The sequence below is a fragment of the Lepisma saccharinum genome, chromosome 27 (assembly GCF_977018435.1).
Source record: "Lepisma saccharinum chromosome 27, izLepSacc3.1, whole genome shotgun sequence".
Lineage (NCBI taxonomy): Eukaryota > Metazoa > Arthropoda > Insecta > Zygentoma > Lepismatidae > Lepisma > Lepisma saccharinum.
Genome location: NC_139255.1, coordinates 40,200,723 through 40,207,819, shown reverse-complemented (window position 1 = coordinate 40,207,819; position 7,097 = coordinate 40,200,723).

The following is a 7,097-nucleotide window of genomic DNA, read 5'->3' as shown; positions in this document are numbered from 1 at the left end:
ACTCCAAAGCATTGTGCATCTCTCCCGGACACTCACAAATACATAGATTGAGTTTGTTGTTTATAGAAAAATATTTTAGTAATTTCCCTGGAAATGACCATTTATCCTTATGTATATGTAAGATATTGGTGCATTATGCATCATGCTCCTATCTCCAATAACTTAAGGGCAAAGTAAAGTGCTCCCCTGTACTTGCACCATGCCATGAAGGCATACAGGGGGTGTGGAGTTAGGGCCCCAAACTATCTTGATCACAGCCAAAGGTGGAGGTGATGTGATCAACACCACCCCCCTGACCACCTTTACCCCCCAGAGTTTCCTCCAGGTACCCACTTTACATGATGGTGGGTGGGTGCCGGAGCTGCTTGAACAGGAGGAAAAAATCCCGGTTCTCCCCCAGCGGGGATCAAAACCATGTCTTTCGCACAGTAAAGTTCATTAACCATTTTTACCCTGCGAGTGTGAAACTCCACATATGACAATCAGGATGCACCATTGAACAATGTCACAGCAAATTATTCCAACCAGAATAATCAGGATCAGCAGAAAACAGCATCAACGAGGGCCAAATTCATAGCTAAATGTGTTGGATACTGGGACGAACAGGTATAGAAAGCTATAGCCATTTCCCACAAAACTATGAATCTGAACATGGACGTGGGACTCTAGCTCAGTAACTCATGGAACCCACTTCTCCATAAAAGCACGACATGCCAATAATACACCAGGATCCAGAGCGAACCAATAAGAAGACAGTGTTCAAGGTCTGTCCGACCATAGTCATATATGAAGGGCTCGGGTGTAAAACAGGGTGTAAAACATGGTAAGTGACATTTTGGAGTTACAATGTTCATCGTGTAGTCCATCGTAAATGGAGTCGAATCGTACTCGAAGTGTTAAGTTTTGTCACCAGATGACAGTGCTAGATGTGTTGGAAGTTATGGTATCTACCAGTTGTTTCATGTAAAGTATGGTAAGTAGCAAATGTGGCGGCGAAACAGCTGTTACTGAATTGCAATGTGTCTCAGAAAGTTCGTGATTATTGAGGCAACAGCCAAGATGAGAACGAGTTAGAAAGTGTATATGTTTCCCATAATGACCCGGAATATGTACCACCGACTAAGAATGAGGAGAATGAAGAAGTTGTCAATCAGAAATGCTACTAAAACTGTGCAGGGCCACGTACATTCTATTTCATGTAAAACGTGGTATCTACTGTAGATACCATTGTTTACATGCAGCAGTGCTCATAATGGCAGTTTCGAATTACATTTTACTCTCGTACCTGGATGTGAACTGCGATCTAGTAGAGAAGCACATACTTTACATACTTTTCTTCTACTAGCTATAAATAACTGTAGTCACATAGAAATTCGTTTGATTTTCAATTGGGTATGCGCATTTAAGGCTGCTTTAAGATACCATGCCTTACAAGCAACGTCAAAAATGTATTACACCTAAGGAATATATAATTTGATCTGAATTATATCAATTATTTGGAACAGTTCAATTTTTTTATAAAATATTTTTCATAAATCTGTAATGCGCATTTCAAAAGTTATAATATTTTTATGGTGGACCTAATAACGTATTTGTAATTTAATTAACTTTCGTATTTATAATATGTGTGACTTGGATGAAAGCAAATTATTTTAGTTTTGATATTGCAAATGTCTTCTTCTTGGTCCGAAATTATAATTATTTTAATCCATAAGAGCTAAATATCAGTGAAAAACTATTAAAAACTTAAGCCCTGTGCACATTTGAAATTATCCTTTACAAACATGTCAAGTTAAAGAAAAATACAATAGAAAATTACAAGGTCATAATTGTGTCTTCATTGATTTGCTTCATTTTACTTCGTGTTTTGTGCCACTTTTGGCTTATTTGCAAAGATGGAGATGAGTGATGATATGATGACATTGATGAATAAGCACCCAAAACATTTATGCCCAGGCCGGGATTCGAACCTGGGATCCCTGGCATCGTAGCACGATTTCCTAACAACTCTGCCACGGGGGGGACGGTAATTGTTATTTTGAAGATAGATACTTAAACTAGGGATGGCCTTTTTGAAAAAAATTGTTTTTCGTTCTTCGAAAAAAAATCGTCTTTCGCAAAAAAATCATCTTTCGAAAAAAGTTTTTTTTATAAAAACTGTTATTCGAAAAAAATAGTTTTTAGTTTTTCGGAAAAAAAAATGTTTTTTGTAAAAAAAATAGTTTTTAGTTTTCGAAAGAAGATCGTTTTTCGTATTTTTGTTTTTCGAAAATTTTTTCGGACCTTCACTTTTCATTTTCGAAAAAAATATTTTTAGATTTTAAATTTTTAGAAAGAAAGAGGCCATCCCTATTTTATGTATAAATTGAATCACAAAAATCTACTATTGCCATTGTTTGCAATTTGGATAGTCTATGTAACACAGCTTTGTATCCAGAGAGGCTTGTGAATCACATTCTGCTTGGCATGCTGAGGTAATAAATAGAGCCTCTGTGTGTGAAGCAGATATGTGAAACTGAAAAACCGTTCATATACAGTATAAACATTTTTTTACGAATATTGATCTCCATATAGATATAAGGAAGTTATTTTTAATCACAAGCATTCAGAACTTATTTTTAAAAATACTAACATAATAAATGGTGTTCACTTCAGTCAGACATAGGAAAGCAAAAACTTGTTAGAACAAGCAGCTCAGGTTATTGTATATTGAATAAAATTATTATTATTAAAGGCTTTCATTTTTGTTACAAATTGTTATGGTTGCTATAAAAAGTTTGTCAAAATATTATTATTGAACAGACATCACAAGTTAGCTTGAATAAAGCGTTATCTGATCACTCATTTTGATAATATCGTTGCATGTAATGAATGGTAACTACAATTCATTGAACAACCCTCAAACAAATCGCATGTAGCACCACCAAAAAAAATATGATATGTATGATAGCAAACATACAAGTGAATCATATTTGCTGTAAATAATTTAGAAATTTCTTTTAATTTGTGAATCAGATTTTTTTGAAACCAACTTTCAATATCTCTAAACCTGCATTTTGTCACTTACCATGTTTTACACCTTACACTGGTCTCCAATTCTACATTCTCTGATGATGAGAGCAATGCATACACTCGAAATGTTGGAAGGTAAGGAAGGGAAGGCGCAAAAAAAAAAAAAGTGGTCTTTTTCCAGTGCAAAATTGTTGCAATGAACATACACACATGTCTGGTTGTATGCTCAGCTCATCCAACTGTATTGATTAGCTCTCACATTTTCATGCAAGATATTAACATACTAGGTGGCGCAAAAGTCAGTTTACCCAAAACGCACATTGATAATAGTATTACGAAAGTGTTTGTGCTTCTTGTGCCAAGTAATATTTTTTATGTATACGGTTGGGAACATTGTCGTGTGACACTGGCAACAGTTCACTCGTTATTCTTATGTCCACAGTTGAGTCTCTGGCTTGTTGTAGTGTGGTTGTTTGTTGTTTGCAAGCAAGGTCTGGTCTGTGACGTGTTGAAAACTGCAATGGCACATTGTGATTTGACGCCATGTGATTTTGCTTTGTGGGGAATTGTTAAGGATATGGTATACTCATCATCAATGGCAGATTTGGATGAACTGAAAGACTCAATTACCAATGCGTGTCATGTCATCAACAATGATACAAGTTTACCCGATCGTATTTACAATTCTGTTGGTGATCATTGCACACAATGTTTTGCAAACAATGGAGGACAGTTTGAACAAAAACACTGAAACTGGAATTTTGTGTATCTACTTGTATTTTGTATGTATACTTGAATTTTGTGTATGAACTTGAATTTCTTTTTGGGTAAACAGACTTTTGTGCCACCCTGTATTTGAAGAAAAATGCTACTATGTTCTTGTTTTACTTTCATTTTGAAAAAAAAGGAAGAAAACAAGTACATTATATCCATACACATATAATTTTACCATTTCATAAATAATAAAACTTCAACAGTATGATTGCATCATGCAGACATCCATAAAGGTAATTCTTTAAAATTTGTCATGTCAATCAGTGTTCAAAATGGGGGGAAAAAATTTCCAGCTAGGATATTCTGCATAAGCTCCCCCACCTACTGTTTTGTCTACATGTTAATCCATACAAGCATCCCTCTCACATATCCCAAAACTCAACCAAGAATCTTTCCAGCTAGAAATTGTCACTTTGAGCCCTGGTGTGAATACTCTATACAAGAGACAGGGATTTTGCCAAAAAAAACATTTTCATTCACTTTACACCTTATATGTGTTTTAATAAATTGAATTGTACTAATAACAGTGCAGATGTAGGATTTGTTAATATTTTTGTTTCAATTCTCAACCCTCGTCCGTTACTATATAATCAAAACAACCAGAGTTCAATTCTAAAAGACAGAGAGTACAGTGACATGCATAAATATTACCAGGAAATTTGCTGTCATATTTCTTCACTTTAGTTCATGCAAGTTCAACTTCAAGAACTGACCTCCTCCCCCAATGCCTGGTAACATTTATGTAACTCATTTTCAATTGTAGGACCAATGCTGATTACCCTACATTGATTCAGAGGTCGAGTTCACTCAGTGGTTGGCTTGTCATCTCAATAGCCTCCCTGATGTTATAGTGGTAATGTTTTTGTCTTGTATTCCAAGAGATCGATTTGGATTCCACTTTAAACTGTATGCCCTGTCCCAATTAGACCATGTGTGCATAAAGTGAACTTAAGGCTCACTTGAGAAGGTTCTGGGTTTGAGTTCTAGCATGCGAATAGGTGTTCCTCTGTCAGTGTCCTTTCACCAATTTCATACAATCATCATTCATCATCATTGTTCTGATTCAGTTGGTGTTTTAAGTACATTTTATGCACAGTAAGGCTAATCGGGACTGGACCTACCGTTTAAAGTGGGATCCGAACCACCGGGTAATCATCATCATTGTTCTGATTGGCTTCAAAAGGCAGAAAAGCAAACCAAAATAAGAAAAAAATGCATCCTGACCAGACTATTTGAGAATGAAAGTCAACTTACTTGGGACCTTGCTTTCTGATAGTGATTCTACAGCAGTGTAAATTGGAGCCTAACTTTGGGGGAGGGGGAGAAGCAGAACATGAACCTCAGGTTACAGAAGGTGTAAAAAAAAATTACATGTAAATTTTAATAAATATGAAATGGTTTAATATAGAAGACATCACAGAAGCTTTAGAGGGAAAATTTCTGATACTTTTTTTTTCCTTTGGGAGTGCCCCCTTACCAAGTTAGACATATGATGGTATGAGAATGAACATTGATATTTAAAATTTCCCTATTATGTATTTATCTTGACACTTGAGTCTACTGTTAAATTCTAAAATGTACAAACTGCATATTCTTGGCAATTACCAGTAAGCAAGGCTCAAAGCATGTGGGGGGGGGGGAACAAGGGAGGGGGGAGGTTGCCTCTCTCCCAGCTACAGCATACAGCATCCATTTACTTTCTTCATTTCAACATGTTGAAGCATCATTCCACTAAGGTCCAAGGTTCCATCATGCATCTCCCCACTCCCAAACATTTTTGTTTCACAGCACCTTAGTATTTCAAGATCTTTCCACGGCGCCAAAGTCACAATGTAGGCCTATCGAATACTTGCAATGCTCAGTTAGTGTGGTTAGGTTGCTTGCCTTAACTTTGCGAAAAAACAACCCAAAAGAGTTGCCTCGGAAAGGATGGATCAGTGGAAATATGGAATGTAAGATTTTCATTCCACAAAGCAATTGTTGTAATGCTGTCTTAGCAGATATTAAACAGATTGATTGATTGATTGGTTTTACTTTACTTTTATGGCACTTTATCCTAATTGCAAGGATGATAGATGATGATATGATGAAATTGATGGACATTCACAAAGAACACCCATGACCAGACCGGGATCCTAACCTGCGACCTCTTACAACACTGTAAGATGTGATAAGCAGATATTCGTGATGCAGGAATTTGAAACTCGAGAACAAAGAAAATGGATCACTCAGCTACTGAGGTTACAAGGAACAGCTGATCGCTTCAGCGACAAGGTGAGTCTGAACATTTGGAGAACGAAAAAGTATGTGTAATGATTTTATCTATTATTTAACATGTTCATCACACATTTGGTCTAGGAATTAATTCGTGTGCCTGGACAAGAGGTGGCGTAACGAGCGTATCGTCCCACAGTTCCATGTAGCCACACATGCGTTGAATACTCCTGTCAGCGTGCATCGTTTGTAGTATAGGGCAGTTGATTGACGTGTCAACAACAGCATTTTGTAGTCAACTGAACATGGCGCAGTTCGTGCCAGATAAAGTGTTTTTGCGGAGTGTTAATTACTTTAACATGAAGAAAAGTGCTACCGAAAGTCATCGTATTTTGGTGGAAGTGTATGGTGACCATGCGCTAGCTGAGCGAACGTGTCAGAAGTGGTTTGAACGGTTTAGTAGTGGTGATTTCAGCCTGGAAGACCAAGAGCGACCTGGACAGCCAAAAAAATTTGAAGACTAAGAATTGAGAGGATTGCTCGATCAGGATTCGTGTCAAACGTAGGAAGAACTTGCAAAAGCATTAGGCGTTGATCAAACAACAATTTCCAAACGCCTCAAAGCCATGGGAATGATTCAAAAGATGTCACATTGGGTTCCACATGAATTGAAAGACAGAGACGTTGAAAGACAAAAAACCATTTGCGAATTGCTGCTTCAAAGACAGAAAAGAAAGGGGTTTTTGCATCACATTGTTACTGGCGATGAGAAGTGGATCCATTACGAGAACCCGAAACCAAAAAAGGCCTGGGTGAAGCCAGGTGAACCAGGTCCATCACAACCGAAACAAGATATTCACTGTGCAAAGGTTATGCTGTGCATATGGTGGGATATGAAAGGTATTTATGTATTTTGTGTTTGAACTACAGCTTCAATGTGTGCGTAACAACCGCACAAATTAATTCCTAGACCAAATATGACATGAAATACTTTAGTCATAGGTCAATTCTCCTGACTTCCAAGATTCCCAGATGAATGGGAACCCTGATTATACACACTACATGTCTAATCTTAAAAATGAAAATATTTATACAGT